Source organism: Capricornis sumatraensis, chromosome 3 (assembly GCF_032405125.1).
Source record: "Capricornis sumatraensis isolate serow.1 chromosome 3, serow.2, whole genome shotgun sequence".
Taxonomy (NCBI): Eukaryota; Metazoa; Chordata; class Mammalia; order Artiodactyla; family Bovidae; genus Capricornis; species Capricornis sumatraensis.
In genome coordinates, this window is record NC_091071.1 from 54,709,410 (window position 1) to 54,726,958 (window position 17,549).

The following is a 17,549-nucleotide window of genomic DNA, read 5'->3' on the forward strand; positions in this document are numbered from 1 at the left end:
TGAATAACTGTTTTTTGAGGTGGAGGTATAAAACTCTATGACAGGTTCTTTAATTTTAGCGTGTAATGATATAATTCTGTGGTATGTGACTTGCTTAGTTTCTAATTAGAGGTCTCTGTTCTTACCTTTATTCTTCTGTGTATTATATTTTCTTACATAAGAAATATAGGAAATGAAAAATACCAGGCTAGGGGACGTGAATATTCTTTTTTTTTCTGCTTCATTGTTAAACCCTCAGGTTCAATGATCTTTTCTTTTTCAATGTCTAATCTGCTTTTAATCTCATCCAGGGACAATTCTATTTCAGATGTTATATTTTTCATGTTTAGAATTTGCATTTGATTATTTTTTATAATTTCTATTTCCTGTCATATTTATTTATTTCTCTATCTTCTTAAGTATATAAAAAATAGCTCTTTAAAATTCCCTTTTCTGATAGTGTCATTCCTAGGTCTGTTTCTATTGGCTTACCTTTATTCAGGTAACAGGTTGCATTGTTGTGCTTTGAGACATGAGTAGCATTTTTTTTTTCTTTTATTTTATGTTAAACATGTTAGTTACCTTGCTGAATGTTTGGATTTTGTTCTCTTCCTTTAAAGAATGTTCCATTTATTTTTGTTTGGTTGGGCAATAACAAAAGTTATTGGAGATCATTTTGATCCCATCAAAACAATTCTTTAGATCTTTGGGGGCAGATAAGGAGTAGCTGGGCTTCCTAGGTGGTGCTAGTGGTATAAACCTGCCTGCCATTGAAGGAGACCTAAGAAACGCAGGTTCCATCTCTGGGTGGTGAAGATCCCTGGAGGAGGGCATGACAACCAAGTCCAATTTTCTTACCTGGAGAATTCCATGAACAGAGGAGCTTGGCAGGCTACAGTTCATAGCGTTGCAAGAAGTTAGACATGACTGAAGTGATTCAGTAAGGACTTTAGACTCACTCTAGAGATTGTTTAAACTTAAAGTTAGTGTTAATTGCTCAGTCGCATCCAACTCTTTTCAACCCCGTGGACTGTTGTAGCCCACCAGGCCCCTCTGTCCTTGGGATTCTCCAGGCAAGAACACTGGAGTGGGTTGCCATTCCCAAATCTTGACCCTATTAGGACTCCATAAATATGTCAGACTGCAGTCTCTATTTCCTACATTAACCAGGCCAATGGCTTGGTTTGGGTTCCCCTTGCATGCTTTCCTGGTCTAGAAATTGCATTTAGGCAGAAAGCTATGGTAGTTTTATTGTTCACCTCACTTATTTCTCTTGTCTTGGGAATCATAGTTCTGAGCTGCCTCTTTTCTGGTCTCTGAAAACAACTTTTAATAATTTTATAGTTTCCAATTGTTTACAGAAGAGATTTTACCTAGGTTGTAACTGCTTTCTAGCTTGAAGCAGTAATTAATAGATTTTTTAAAAGGAAATGTTTGTTCAGTAAAGGCCTTTTAGTGAAAAAGGAGAGCATGTTTACATATATGTGAAATATATGAATTTTAATCTCATGACAATGAAAAAGGTATATTAGTAAATCCAAATAATGCATTAAATTATAGATTCATAATTTAAGAAAGGACTTTAAGAAGTTGTTGATCTAGTTCCCTGGATATTGACATTGGTGAATATGTCATTGAGTTTGAGTGACTAATGGTTAGAACTGGCCTGATGTATCATAGCATCCCATATGAACATTTTACTATCAACATGATCATCCCCATAAAATTAGAATATTCCTGTTTTAATTTCATTGACATCTACTTATTTGGATACCATTATCCTCTCTTTTCCCATACATATGCAAAAGAAATGAGACCAGTCTCTCATATGTAAAACATTTAATTGCAAAAGAATTTATGCATGATGATAGAAAACGACAAGAGGAAACACCACAATCTTGGCTGAAGATGTAGTTTTTCTACTTCCTAAGTAGTATACAGGGACATATTCTGGAGCTATGAGAAAAGCTATGCAAAAATTAGAAAGACATTAACTTTCCTTTTAATAACATATATTCTTCATTTCAGATTTTTACATGACTTTTTTTATGTTCCTTTGTATGTATTTATTAACACTGAAGAAGCTGAAGTTGAATGGTTCTATGAAGACCTACAAGACCTTTTAGAACTAACATCCAAAAAAGATGTCCTTTTTATTATACGGGACTGGAATACAAAAGTAGGAGGTCAAAAAACACCTGGAGTAACAGGCAAATTTGGTCTTGGAATAAGGAAAGAAGCAGGGCAAAGGCTAATAAAATTTTGCCGAGAGAACGCACTGGTCATAGCAAACACCCTCTTCCAACAACACAAGAGAAGATTCTACACATGGACATCAAGATGGTCAACACCGAAATCAGATTGATTATATTCTTTGCAGCCAAAGATGGAGAAGCTCTATACAGTTACAAAAAGCAAGACCGGGAGATGACTTTGGCTCAGATCATGAACTCCTTATTGCCAAATTCAGACTTAAATTGAAGAAAGCAGGGAAAACCGCTAGACCATTCAGGTATGAAGTGAATCAAATTCCTTATAATAATACAGTGGAAGTGAGAAATGGATTTAAGGGACTAGATCTGATAGACAGAGTTCCTGATGAACTATGGACGGAGGTCCGTGACATTGTACAGGAGACAGGGATCAAGACCATCCCCATGGGAAAGAAATGCAAAAAAGCAAAATAGCTGTCTGGGGATGCCTTACAAATAGCTATGAAAAGAAGAGAGGTGAAGAGCTAAGGAGAAAAGGAAAGATACAAACATCTGAATGCAGAGTTCCAAAGAATAGCAAGAAGAGATAAGAAAGCTTTCCTCAGTGATCAATGCAAAGAAATAGAGGATAACAACAAAATGGGAAGACTAGAGATCTCTTCAAGAAAATTAGAGCTGCCAAGGGAATATTTCATGCAAAGATGGGCTTGATTAAGTACAGAAATGGTCTGGACCTAAAAGAAGCAGAAGATATTAACAAGAGGTGGCAAGAATACACAGAAGAACTGTACAAAAAAGATCCTCATGACCAAGATAGTCATGATGGTGTGATCACTCACTTAGAGCCAGACATCCTGGAATGTGAAGTCAAGTGGGCCTTAGAAAGCATCACTACTAACAAAGCTAGTGGAGATGATGGAATTCCAGTTGAGCTATTTCAATCCTGAAAGATTATGCTGTGAAAGTGCTGCACTCAATATGCCAGCAAATTTGGAAAACTCAGCAGTGGCCACAGGACTGGAAAAAGTCAGTTTTCATTCCAATTCCAAAGAAAAGCATTGCCAAAGAATGCTCAAACTACCGCACAATTGCACTCATCTTTCATGCTAGTAAATTAATGCCCAAAATTCTCCAAGCCAGGCTTCAGCAATACATGAACTGTGAACTCCCTGATGTTCAAGCTGGTTTTAGAAAAGGCAGAGGAACTAGAGATCAAATTGCCAACATCCGCTGGATCATGGGAAAAGCAAGAGAGTTCCAGAAAAACATCTATTTCTGCTTTATTGACTATGCCAAAGCCTTTGACTGTGTGGATCACAATAAACTGTGGAAAATTCTGAAAGAGATGGAAATACCAGACCACCTGACCTGCTTCTTGAGAAACCTATATGCAGGTCAGGAAGCAACAGTTAGAACTGGACATGGAACAACAGACTTGTTTCAAAGAGGAAAAGTAGTACGTCAAGGCTGTATATTGTCACCCTGCTTATTTAACTTATATGCAGAGTACATCATGAGAAATGCTGGGCTAGAAGAAGCACAAGCTGGAATCAAGATTCCTGGGAGAAATATCAATAACCTCAGATATGTAGATGATGCCACCGTTACGGCGAAACTGAAGAGGAACTAAAGAGCCTCTTGATGAAAGTGAAAGAGGAGAGTGAAAAAGTTGGCTTAAAGCTCAACATTCAGAAAACGAAGATCATGTCATCTGGTCCCATCACTTCATGGGAAATAGATGGGGAAACAGTGGAAACAGGGTCAGACTTTGTTTTTTGGGGCTCCAAAATCACTGCAGATGGTTATTGCAGCCATGAATTTAAAAGACGCTTACTCCTTGGAAGGAAAGTTATGACCAAGCTAGGTAGCATATTGAAAAGCAGAGACTTGACTTTGCCAACACAGGTCCATCTAGTCAAGGCTATTGTTTTCCAGTGGTCATGTATGGATGCGAGAGTTAAGCTGTGAAGAAAGCTGAGCGCCAAAAAATGATGCTTTTGAACTGTGGTGTTAGAGAAGACTCTTGAGAGTACCTTTGACTGCAAGGGGATCCAACCAGTTCATTCTAAAGGAGATCAGTCCTGGGTGTTCTTTGGAAAGAATGATGCTAAAGCTGAAACTCCAATACTTTGGCCACCTCATGGGAAGAATTGACTCATTGGAAAAGACTCTGATCCTGGGAGGGATTGAGGGCAAGAGGAGAAGGGGACAACAGAGGATGAGATGGCTGGATGGCATCACCGACGCGATGGATGTGAGTCTGTGTGAACTGCAGGAGATGGTGATGGACAGGGAGGCCTGACATGCTGCGATTCATGGGGTCGCATAGAGTCGGACATGACTGAGCGACTGAACTGAACTGAACTGAACTGTATGGATTTATATTTGCAACTATGTAAATAAATTGATAATATCAAACCTATCTTAATTCTCACAGTTGTGGTTAGCATAATTAATCCTGGCCATATCAACAGAAAATTATGAGTATACAGTAGTAACTATTATAATTACAAGTAAGTCACCATAATTAAATTTCTTTTCAATGCTTCTGCCTCAACTTTTTTCTTTGTTTTTAAATAGCTGTACACTTTTATGGTGTTTGGGTAATATATGTAATGAATTTTATATTTTGTTATATTATAGTTTGTGGCAAAGATTAATTCCTTCAGACTCTAATAATAAACCTCATGAAAAGTGCTCTATATTATTTTTTGTTATTGGTAGAAATAATTCTATATCAGAATTTAATTCAACATATACAAATTCACATTGAATTTATATATTAGTTGAAGCATTCCATTCATATAAATATTTCATGGATTGTTTCCAGATAAATGTCAGATTTTAAAATACTGTATAAATACTACTTAAATATTCAGAAAAATGACTTTTTAAGTGAAAAACCAAGAATTATAACTTTGAACGCATAAGAAACACTTTAATAAATCAGAATAAAAATTTGAAATAAGCCTTATTTCTCTTGAGCTCTTGAGGTGAAACAAATTCAGTTAGCAAAAATGATGAGAAAGGGTATGTCAAATAAAAATAACAAATAGCACCACAAGCAAAATAATTTGATGAGATGTGATGAAATATACATCAATGAAATATTCTCATTGAGATATCACACAAAGGTATATAATGTTTCTTAATAACCTAAAGATAAGTAAACTTACATAAGTCTCAAATTTCATCATAGATCAGCTTATGATTTTCATGCACAGCTACAATGTATTCAGTATCAAGGTTCACAGAAATTGCAAATCAGCTTCACACATTGGTTGTGAATATCCTTCATCGGTTTCCTCTAGTTCCAGGTAATATAAAATATCACAAGTACTATGGAGGATTGGCTATGAATTTAATGACTAATGTTGATGTGTCTATTTATATCTAAAGAGTTTTAACCATAAAATTGTAAATGTTAATCTAAACACACAAACCTGTGTCTACCAAAATTGTGTAAATAATTACTTATTCTATTTTTTATAATTTTCCTGCAATTCTTCCTTTCCCCCTTTTATTTCTTTTTATTATAGATTTGCAGACAAAAGTAAATTTTATTGTTATGTGGTCAGAGATGAGATGAAAATTGCAAAGCCTTCCCTTCCCTGTTTAAAAGAATTCTATGTGACCAAAGAAAAGGCACAATGTTATTAGTAAATATTCTAAATGTTGCTTCTTCTGTATGTGTATAATATTCATACTGCTCATGTCTTTCTATCATCCTATGTCATCTAAAGACATCTAACATTGTGCTCTGTCCACCAAAGTGTCAGATAAATCCTTCACTAACTGAATTAGTTTTTGGTCTCCAAAATCACTGCAGATGGTGATTGCAGCCATGAAATTAAAAGACACTTACTCCTTGGAAGGAAAGTTAAGACCAACCTGGATATTCAAAAGCAGAGACATTATTTTGCCAACAAAGGTCCGTCTAGTCAAGGCTATGGTTCTTCCAGTGGTCATGTATGGATGCGAGAGTTGGACTGTGAAGAAAGCTGAGCACAGAAGAATTGATGCTTTTGAACTGTGGTGTTGGAGAAGACTCTTGAGAGTCCCTGGACTGCAAGGAGATCCAGCCAGTCCATTCTAAAGGAGATCAGTCCTGGGTGTTCATCGGAAGGAGCGATGCTAAAGGTGAAACTCCAGTACTTTGGCCACCTCATGTGAAGAGTTGACTCATTGGAAAAGACTCTGATGCTGGGAGGGATTGGGGGCAGGAGGAGAAGGGGACGACAGAGGATGAGATGGCTGGATGGCATCACTGACTCAATGGACGTGAGTTTGAGTGAACCTGGGAGTTGCTGATGGACAGGGAGGCCTGGTGTGCTGCAATTCATGGGGTTGCAGTCAGACATGACTGAGCAACTGAAGTGAACCGAACCGAACTGAATATATCTATTGCATTCAGCTTTAAATTCAAGTTCTTAGTGTTTAAATTTAATTTTCAATCTTGAGTTATTTGGTATAATCACATATCAGTTTAGTTCAGTTCAGTCACTCAGTCGTGTCCAACTCTTAGCGACCCCATGAATTTTAGCACGCCAGGCCTCCCTGTCCATCACCAACTCCCGGAGTTCACTCAAACTCATGTCCAACAAGTCCGTGATGTTATCCTACCATCTCATGCTCTGTCATCCCCTTCTCCTCTTGCCCCCAATCCCTCCCAGCATCAGGGTCTTTTCCAATGAGTCAAGTCTTCACATGAGGTGGCCAAAGTACTGGAGTTTCACCTTTAGCATCACTCCTTCTGATGAACACCCAGGACTGATCTCCTTTAGAATGGACTGGCTGGATCTCCTTGCAGTCCAGGGACTCTCAAGATTCTTCTCCAACACCACAGTTCAAAAGCATCAATTCTTTGGCGCTCAGCTTTCTTCACAGTCCAACTCTCGCATCCATACATGACCACAGGAAAAACCATAGCCTTGACTAGATGGACCTTTGTTGGCAAAGTAATGTCTGTGCTTTAGAGTATGCTATCTAGGTTGGTTATAACTTTTCTTCCAAGGAGTAAGTGTCTTTTAATTTCATGGCTGCAGTCACCATATGCAGTGATATTGGAGCCCCCCAAAATTAAGTCTGACACTGTTTCCACTGTTTCCCCATCTGTTTCCCATGATGGGACCAGATGACATGATCTTCATTTTCTGAATGTTGAGCTTTAAGCCAACTTTTTCACTCTCCTCTTCCACTTTCATCAAGAGACTCTTTAGTTCCTCTTCACTTTGAATCACACATCATTGTTCATGAAATTGTCTCTTTATAAGAGAACTCTGAGACAGTAAATTAATTAACAAGTGTTATGCATCATTACAAGGAAAAGGGCATCATCTCTTCAGAAAGTGTACAGGTTTCAACAGCAGGTTCATTGAATGTCAATAAAAAAGTAATGAGCTTTCCAAGTTTTGCAAAAGCAATTTCTGTAAAGACCTTAAGGCTTTTAGGAAGCAAAAGAAAATGAAAGAACAAATCTACTAGAGACATAGTTGATGAACTTGTCCCTATAATTTTTAAGAACATGTCTATTGGTAACTCAATTTGGAAAATAATTTTTTAACATGTATTTCATATTTTCACTCTCTATAATAAGTTTTAGTGATGGTTTTGGCTTACCTCAGCAAAGTATTAGTTGACAGAACTTCCTGTTTGCAATTTGAAATTATTACATCACTGCTTATAAAGTCTATTTTAAAAAGTATCTTTCTGCAACTTGCTTTAAACATTTTTTCATTTAAAGCAGTTTTAGGTTCACAGAAAAATTGAACATAAGGTACAGTTTCCATATACTCCCTGCCTGCATACATGTGCAGCTTCCCCCACTGCTGCTGCTGCGGCTAAGTTGCTTCAGTCATGTCCGACTCTGTGCGACCTCATAGACAGCAGCCCACCAGGCTCCCCCGTACCTCAGATTCTCCAGGCAAGAACACTGGAGTGGGTTGCCATTCCTTTCTCCAATGCGTGAAAGTGAAAAGTGAAAGGGAAGTCGCTCAGTTGTGTCCGAATTTTATCGACCCCATGGACTGCAGCCTACCAGGCTCCTCCGCCCATGGGATTTTCCAGGCAAGAGTACTGGAGTGGGGTGCCATCGCCTTCTCCAAGCTATCTCCCCCCCTATCAACATGCTACACCAGAATGATACAGTTGTTACAATCAACGTATCCACAATACTTCACTATCATCCAAAGACTATAGTTCACAAAGGGTTTGCGCTTTGTGTTGTATATTCTATAGGTTTTAGAAAATGTACAGTAACATGTATATATTATTATATATTATATACAGGATAGTTTTACTGCCCCCAAATCCTCTGTGTGCTGCCTCCAAAGCCCTGACAACCACTGATCTTTTCACCATCTCTATGGTTTTCCTTTTCATGAAAATTATGTGATTGGAATCATGTATTCTATGACTTTTCATATATTTTTTTATGTAGTAATATGCAGTTAGGATCCCTCAATGGCTTTTCACAGCTAAATTACTCATTTCTTTTTAGTGTTAAATAATATTCTGTTGTCTGTATATACCAGTTTGTGTATTCAGTAAACTATTGAAGTACATCTCAGTTGCTTCCAGATTTGGGGAATTAAGAATAAGGTTTCTATAAAAATCCAAGTGTAATGTTTTATAGACTTCAGTTTTCAACTCTTTTGGGTACATACCAAGGAGTTCAATTGCTAGATCATATAGTAAGGAGATATTTAGTTTTGTAAGTAACTGCCAAACTGTCTTTCAAGGTGGCTGTACAATTTTGCATCATCACCGTAAGTTCTATTTTTAATAATGTAAAAATAAGAAATATTCAGATAAGTTCAGTTCAGTTCAGCCAATCAATCATGTCTGACTCTTTGAGATCCCATGAAACTCAGCACGCCAGGCCTCCCTGTCCATCACCAACTCCCAGATTTCACTCAAACTCATGTGCATTGAGTCGGTGATGCCATCCAGCCATCTCATCCTCTGTCGTCCCCTTCTCTTCTTGCCCCCAATCCATCCCAGCATCAGACTCTTTTCTGATGAGTCAACTCTTCACATGAGGTGGCCAAAGTATTGGAGTTTCAGCCTCAGCATCAGTTCCTCCAATGAACACCCAGGACTGATCTCTTTTAGGATGAACTGGTTGCAGTCTTTTAGGATGAATCTCCTTGCAGTCCAAAGGACTCTCAAGAGTCTTCTCCAACACCACAATTCAAAAGCATCAATTCTTTGGCACTCAGCTTTCTTCACAGTCCAACTCTCACATCCATACATGACCATTGAAAAAACCATAGCCTTGACTAGATGGACCTTTGTTTGGAAAGTAATGTCTCTGCTTTTGAATATGCTGTCTAGGTTGGTCATAACTTTCCTTCCAAAGAGTAAGCATCTTTTAATTTCATGGCTGCAGTCACCATCTGCAGTGATTTAGAGCCCAGAAAATAAAGTCTGACACTGTTTCCACTGTTTCCCCATCTATCTCCCATGAAATGATGGGACCAGCTGCCATGATCTTCATTTTCTGAATGTTGAACTTTAAGCCAACTTTTTCACTCTCCTCTTTTACTTTCATCAAAAGGTTTTTCAGTTCCTCTTCACTTTCTGCCATAAGGGTGGTGTCATCTGCATATCTGAGGTTATTGATATTTCTCCCGGCAATCTTGATTCTAGCTTGTGCTTCTTCCAGTCCAGCGTTTCTCATGATGTACTCTGCATATAAGTAAATGAGCAGGGTGACAATATACAGCCTTGATGTACTCCTTTTCCTGTCTGGAACCAGTCTGTAGGTCCATGTCTAGTTCTAAGTATTGCTTCCTGACCTCCGTGTAGGTTTCTCAAGAGGCAGGTCAGGTGGTGTGGTATTCCCATCTCTTTCAGAATTTTCCACAGTTTATTGTGATCCACACAGTCAAAGGCTTTGGCATAGTCAATAAAGCAGAAATAGATGTTCTTCTGGAACTTTCTTGCTTTCTCGATGATGCAGCAGATGTTGGCAATTTGATCTCTGGTTCCTCTGCCTTTTCTAAAACCAGCTTGAACATCTGGAAGTTCATAGTTCATGTATTGCTGAAGCCTGGCTTGGAGAATTTTGAGCATTACTTTGCTAGCATGAAAGATGAGTGCAATTGTGCGGTAGTTTGAGCATTCTTTGGCATTGCCTTTCTTGGGGATTGGAATGCAAACTGACCTTTTGCAGTCCTGTGGCCACTGCTGAGTTTTCCAAATTTGTTGGCATATTGAGCACAGCACTTTCACACCATCAGCTTTCAGTATTTGAAATAGCTCCACTGGAATTCCATCACCTCCACTAGCTTTGTTCGTAGTGATGCTTTCCAAGGCCCACTTGACTTCACATTCCAGGATGCCTGGCTCTAGGTGAGTGATCACACCATCATGATTATCTCGGTTGTGAAGCTCTTTTTTGTACAGTTCTTCTGTGTATTCTTGCCACCTCTTCTTAATATCTTCTGCTTCTGTCAGGTCCATACCATTTCTGTCCTTTATTGAGCCCATCTTTGCATGGAATATTCCCTTGGTATCTCTAATTTTCTTGAAGGGATCTCTAGTCTTTCCCATTCTGTTCTTTTCCTCTATTTCTTTGCATTGATTGCCTAGGAAGGCTTTCTTATCTCTCCTTGCTATTCTTGGAACTCTACATTCAAATGAGAATATCTTTCTTTTTCTTCTTTGCTTTTCGCTTCTCTTCTTTTCACAGCTATTTGTAAGACCTCCCCCGACAGCCATTTTGCTTTTTTTGTATTTCTTTTCCATGGGGATGGTCTTGATCCTTGTCTCCTGTACAATGTTATGAACCTCCATCCATAGATCATCAAGTGCTCTGTCTATCAGTTCTAGTCCCTTAAATCTATTTCTCACTTCCATTGTATAATCATAAGGGATTTGATTTAGGTCATACCTGAATGGCCTAGTGGTTTTCCCTACTGTCTTCAATTTGTCTGAATTTTGCAATAAGGACTTCATGATCCAAGCCACAGTCAGCACCTGGTCTTGTTTTTGCTGATTGTACAGAGCTTCTCCATCTTTGGCTGGAGAAAATATCATCAATGTGATTTCGGTGTTGACCATCTGGTGATGTCCATGTGTGTATAATAAGAGGTAATTCTATGGACTATATCAGCTTTCAGTAGAAAGTTTCCTTGAAACTCCAGAATGAAGTGTCCAGTATTTTTATTTGAATTTCCCATATCCACGTCAAAGAAAAATAGAGCTCTTGACACCCCATATCTACCATGGTCCTCAAACATGGCTCACTATCAATAAATCCACTCATCCACCCAGATTTCTACCTTTCTTCACCATTTACATTCTGTCTATCAGCAAATAGGTCTGCACTGTTGCATCTCCAGGGTGCTCTGCAAGGGCACTGTGGTAAGTGGTAATTTTGTGCACTTCCCAGGTCTAAGCTTGATCTTTTGTATTTATTACCTCTCCAAAAGTATTATATCTAGTGATCAATCTGTTATTCACCCAGAGACTTAGACATTTCTTGAATAAATTTCTCTTTAATGTTAGCATTATTGCTGAATATCTCCCACAAAAGTGGATTTATGGCCTAAAATTTTTGTTTCAGGGACTCTTACATACATATTTTTATTATTTCACATCCTCTAAAGCAGCCATATCTTAGAGGACACTTCAAAGGAACTAAAATACTTATGTTTTCCTGAATGAGAGAAGAAAAATAAATGATGAAGTCATTTTATACTTAAGAATAAAAATGGTCATAATTATCCCAACATGTCATTTTATTCTATAATTTAAACTATGCCAAATGATGTTTATTAGAAGGTCTGTGCTTGTTAAAAACAGCAGACATGACAACTTATTCCTTTAGTGTGACAGAGTTTCAAGAAGAAAAAAATTGATCATTGACTCACAAAACACTCCCATAGGATTAGATGAAACACCTATTGACTTTCTTGAAAGGCATGTTGAAATGATTCATAATGACCAAATAACTAACACCACTAAAATTACATATTGAATAAATGATCAAGTGTAGAGAAATAAACTTTGGGGTCAATGGGAACACATTAGACTTGAATTTTTGGAGGCTTAAAGTATTTCTGTTTTTTGTGAAAAATGAAAGCCTCAAAAGGTCAAAATATAAAGTTCATTAATTCATTTATCCAACAAATAGGTCTTAATTACTTCATGTAGTGAACATTTTTCTTGAATCCCCACAATGAAAGAAAATGTTTTTGCACTTCTCACAGAACTTTCAATTATAGTAGGGAGAGAAGGAAAAGAAATACCACATGTAGAAAAATCATGTATGCTAGATTGTGATATATGCCAAGGAATAAAAAGAACAAGGTAGGTTGTGAATGTAGGGTACAGGGTGCATTATTTGAGTTGCAACTTAAGAGAAGACAATCAGATTAGACCTCATTTGAAAGTAATTTTTGTTTAGTTGCTAAGTCATGTCTGACTCTTTACAACTGTATGGACTGCAGCTCTCCAGTCTCCTCTGTCCCCCACTATCTCCTAGAGTTTATTCAACTTCATGTCCACTGAGACACTGATGCCATAAAACCATTCATATCAGAAATTTCATTGTATTTAGAACAATGAAAGAATAAAAGATTGACTGATATTCCAAATGCACCACGGGAAAGTGAGCATTATATCTTGTATGTATATAACAGTGTTTACACACACTCACCCAGATACACACACACACACACACACACACTTATCTAATGTATATGATGAGGTTGTTAGTGTTAGCCCACTTTAAATTCAGTTGTTCAGTTCTGTCCAACTCTACAATCTATGGACTGCAGCACACCAGGCTTCCCTGTTCGTCACCAATTACCAGAGCTTGCTCAAACTCATGTCTATTGAGTCTGTGATGCCATCCATCCATCTCATCCTCTGTCATTCCCTTTTCTTCCTTCCTTCAATCTTTCTCAACATCCTTTTCCAGTAAGTCAGTTCTTTGCATTTGGTGGCCAAAGTATTGGAGCTTCATCTTTAGCATCAGTCCTTCCAATGAACATTCAGGACTGATCTCCTTTAGAATGGACTGGTTGGATCTCGTTGCAGTCCAAGGGACTCTCAAGAGTCTTCTCCAACACCACAGTTCAAAAGCATCAATTCTTTGGCCTTCAGCTTTGTTTATTTTGGCTTCCTCTGTTTGAAAGACTCTCCAGTGTCTAATTTCTACCCCAATGCAAGGAGGTGAAGTTGGTCACTTATTTAGGCTCGCTTGTTTGTTGTGTTTTGAACTGGCATGTGTGGTGAGTGTTCGCAGTGGATGGACCACAGTGGGCTTGCCACAGCCCAAGGTAGCACGTGCTTCTTAGGTCTACACTGCTGCGTCTCCAGGGTGCTCTGCAAGGGCACTGTTGTAAGTGATCCCTGCATTTTGTGCACTTCCCAGGTCTAAGCTGCTCAGGTTCTCATGTGCTCCGCAGGGGTACAGACTAGACGGGCTGTGCATTTTGTGCCCTTACCAGGTCTGAGCAGCTCAGCTGACCAGGTGCTTGGTGAGTGCACCATCCACGTGGGCCATGCATCTCATTCACCTTCCAGGCCCCCACAGCTCGGTTTCCCAGATTCTGCACAAGAGCACAGTACCAGGTATGCCGTATCTCCGCTGGGGAGCTGATCTCAGGCTGTGACACTCCTGGCAGATGTCAACTGTCCAGGATTCCAGAAAAATGAGGTTAGCAAATGGGATCCTGCTTATAGTTGGTGGAAGATGCGGTCTCTGGGGCTGAGATTGCAGCAGCCCCTTGCCTTCCAGCTCTTGCTGTCCCTCATTTGCCTCTGCCTCCGGGGATGGGGCTCAGCATTTTTTAAGGTGCAACTCTCACATCCATACATGACAACTGGAAAAACCATATGTTTGACTACATGTGACAATAGACAAAGAGAAATTAAGTGACTTGTCTGAAATCAATTAACTAGTTCTTTCAGCCCTAACTTCTGTATTTAAATCATATTAGTTAAAACACTCTTAAGTTTTTCAGCTCTTGTAATCTATATATTTTTTAAACCTTTTGGATAGCCATTGTGAGAAATCACAATTTATAATGTTTAGACTTGGTTCAATTTTTTAAACTACTTTGAACAATGAATTAAGATTCTTAATATAAAGAGTCAAGAAGTACTCTGACTACAGAAACTCATTTTTAAATAACATTTAATGTGCAGATTATATTAATGAGATTTAGCACAGATAACCTGTTCAATTAGCTCTGTGGAGAGTCAGCATAGGTATAGAAGCAAGGTGAGCTTCTTTTGATTAAATTGTACAGGTTGCCCCCAATACAGTGAGGTGTCAGATACAATAACAATCTCATATTTCTGACTTACCGACTTATGGACATTATTTAATAGCTTGTCAAAAGTCATTTAAATAAGCTGATTTGAAAAATGGCATTCAGTACAGATTATTCATGTAGAAAGCAACATTTAAATAATAGTAATAAACATTTTTGATTTGTTATCCATAAAGAACAAATTTATGTAAATTCCACTACAAGGTCTTATTAGAAGTATTGAGTTATGATTGCCAATGTTTAGCAAGAGTTTTTAAAATACATTACACAGAGTTAGATGCTGTTTTGAAGATTATAACTGAATGACACCGCATGAGTATCATATAGGATCTAACAATGAGAAAATATATATTTTTAATAAATTGAAATGCAGGAAAGCAAAGATGTAAAATTCATTTCCCATAAACAGTTCATAAAAGAACTTCTAGCCAAACTTTCCTAATATATACTTGATCATCATATTCTGTATTGTAGGCAGGACATGAAAATTAAGAGTCAGAATTTCCATGTTATACTGATAAGAAGCTCTGGTCAAAATTATTGAAGAGAGAAATGCTTGGAGTACGATATGAAATGTCCATCAAGATAGTATAAAATGAAAATTTAAAAAGGTAAGAATCAGATCCTACAGAGCCTTGAAACAATATCAGAATGCTTAACATTTGCCTTAAAAACAGAGGAAAGTTATTGAGCAGGAGTCTGACATAATTAGATTTGAATTCTGCAAGATTCCTCTTCCTGCAGTGTTAAAAATAAATCTAAAAGATATGCAGAAGAAGGTGGAGGACCACTTAAGACAAGGATTAGCAAATTAGGGATCTATACACCTAGAAAACAATATAGGCAAAACATTCTCTGACGTAAATCATGCCAATATATCACACCCTACTCCAGTACTCTTGCTTGGAAAATCCCATGGACAGAGGAGCCTGGTAGGCTGCAGTCCATGAGGTCGCTAAGAGTCAGACACGACTGAGTGACTTCACTTTCACTTTTCACTTTCATGCATTGGAGTAGGAAATGGCAACCCACTCCAGTATTCTTGCCTGGAGAATCCCAGGGATGGGGGAGCTTGGTGGGCTGCTGTCTATGGGGTCGCATGGAGTTGGACACGACTGAAGCGACTTAGCTGCAGCAGGGTCAAATCCAGCCTATCACCTGCTTTTCTTTTCCATCCAGGACTTAAAATTAGTTTCTACATTTTTAAATGTTTGAAGGAAAAATAGAAGAATAATATTCATGTCGTAAAATTATATGAAATGCAAATTTAAGTGTTCATAAACAAAGTTTTATTGGAACATAGCCATGCTTATTCTTGTCATTAATATCCCACCTCTGACTGCTACTGTCATTACAACCTCAGCATTAGTAATTGCAACAGACAGCAAAGTTCAAAAAGCCTAAAATACTTATTGCATGGCCCTTGACAGAAAAAGTTTACTGACTCCTGATTTCAGTTACTGAAGTGATCCAGGTGAGATCTGATAGTAATTTATAAAGATAGAGATTAATAGGTGAATCTAAGAGGGATAATTGTACCCTCACTTAACAATACACTGAGTGTAAGTATAAAGGAAAAGTTCTTGTCAAGAGGCTCCTAAATTTCTGAATATCATGTACATGTTGACAGCATCCATAAGTTAGTTCATATCGGAAGAGGATCACATTGGCCAGGGAGTGGAGGGAAAAAAGGTCTAAGTTTCATACATCTGAGTTTCAGATACTTTGAGTTATGAGTACATATGAAAAGTAGACAGTTGAATATATATGGAGTTCAGATGAATGATTCAGGCTGGAGCTGTAAAAATGTGAGTAAACAATAGGCCATATATAGCAGTTAAATTCATTGGTTTCTATGAAGCATCCAAGGATGAGAGTGCAAAATGATGCTGAGTCCTCCTAGGGCCAAGTATGAAAGATTTGTGGTATTTATTGTATGTAAAGTAAGATGTCCCTGTAAAGAAGTCAGAAAAAGAGGGGCAAGAGGGAAAAGATGAAAACTAACAGGCTTTACTGTCATGGAAAACAAAGAAAAAATGTCAAGAAAGAAGGAGTGCTCAACCATGTATGTCTTGCTAAGAAGCAAAACAGGTGACGGACCAAATCTCTATTGATATAGCTAACTTTAGCCATGCTTTTTTGGACTGAAATTTATTTCTACATTATCTATAATAAATATTCTGAAGAATGGTCAGGACAAATAAGTCACTAAAGACAAAAAATCCTGATAGTTTGAATTTTACAAATATTTAAAACTGTACAACTGAAAAGCAAATGCCAAATCAAAGAAAAACAGAAAACTAGGAAAATATTAGCAATGCATATGATAAAGATTTATAAAACAAACTTATTAAAGATCAGTGATAAACTACTGAGTTCTGCAATAGAAAATAATCAGACAAAAGTTGAATAGGCAGTTCAGAAAAATAGCAATGCATATGATTGGTAAACTTTTTTTAATTTAAATTTATTTTTAATTGTAGGATTCTTGCTTTACAATATTGTGTTGGCTTCTGTCATGTATCAACATGAATCAGCCATAGGTATACACATGTCCCCTCCCTCTTCAACCTCCCTCCCACTTCCCACCCTTTCTTAACCCTTGTGGTCACAGAGCAAGCACTGTATGATTAGTAAACTTGAACAAAATACTCAGCAAATGAACATTTCATTCTATGTCTGTAAGGTTGAGAACTAGACCATACAAAGTGGGTTACTCCTTATATAAGAGATTCACTTCTACCTTCTGGTTCCTAAACCAATATGTGTGTGTGCTTAGTCACTCATGTCTGACTCTTTGTGACTCCATGGAGTATCACCTGCCAGGGTCCTTTGTTCATTGGATTATCCAGGCAAGAATACTGGAATGGGTAGCTATTCCTTTCTCTAGATCTTCCCAATCTAGGGATCAAACCCAACTCTCCTGAATTGCAGGCAAATTCTTTACCAGCTGAGCCACTAAGGAAGCCTCTAAACCACTATAAGTTAATTAATTGTGTGTTGAGGTTTCATATATTGATGGAAATTTACAAACAGTGATAACGTCTGAAAAAGAAATATTTTTGAG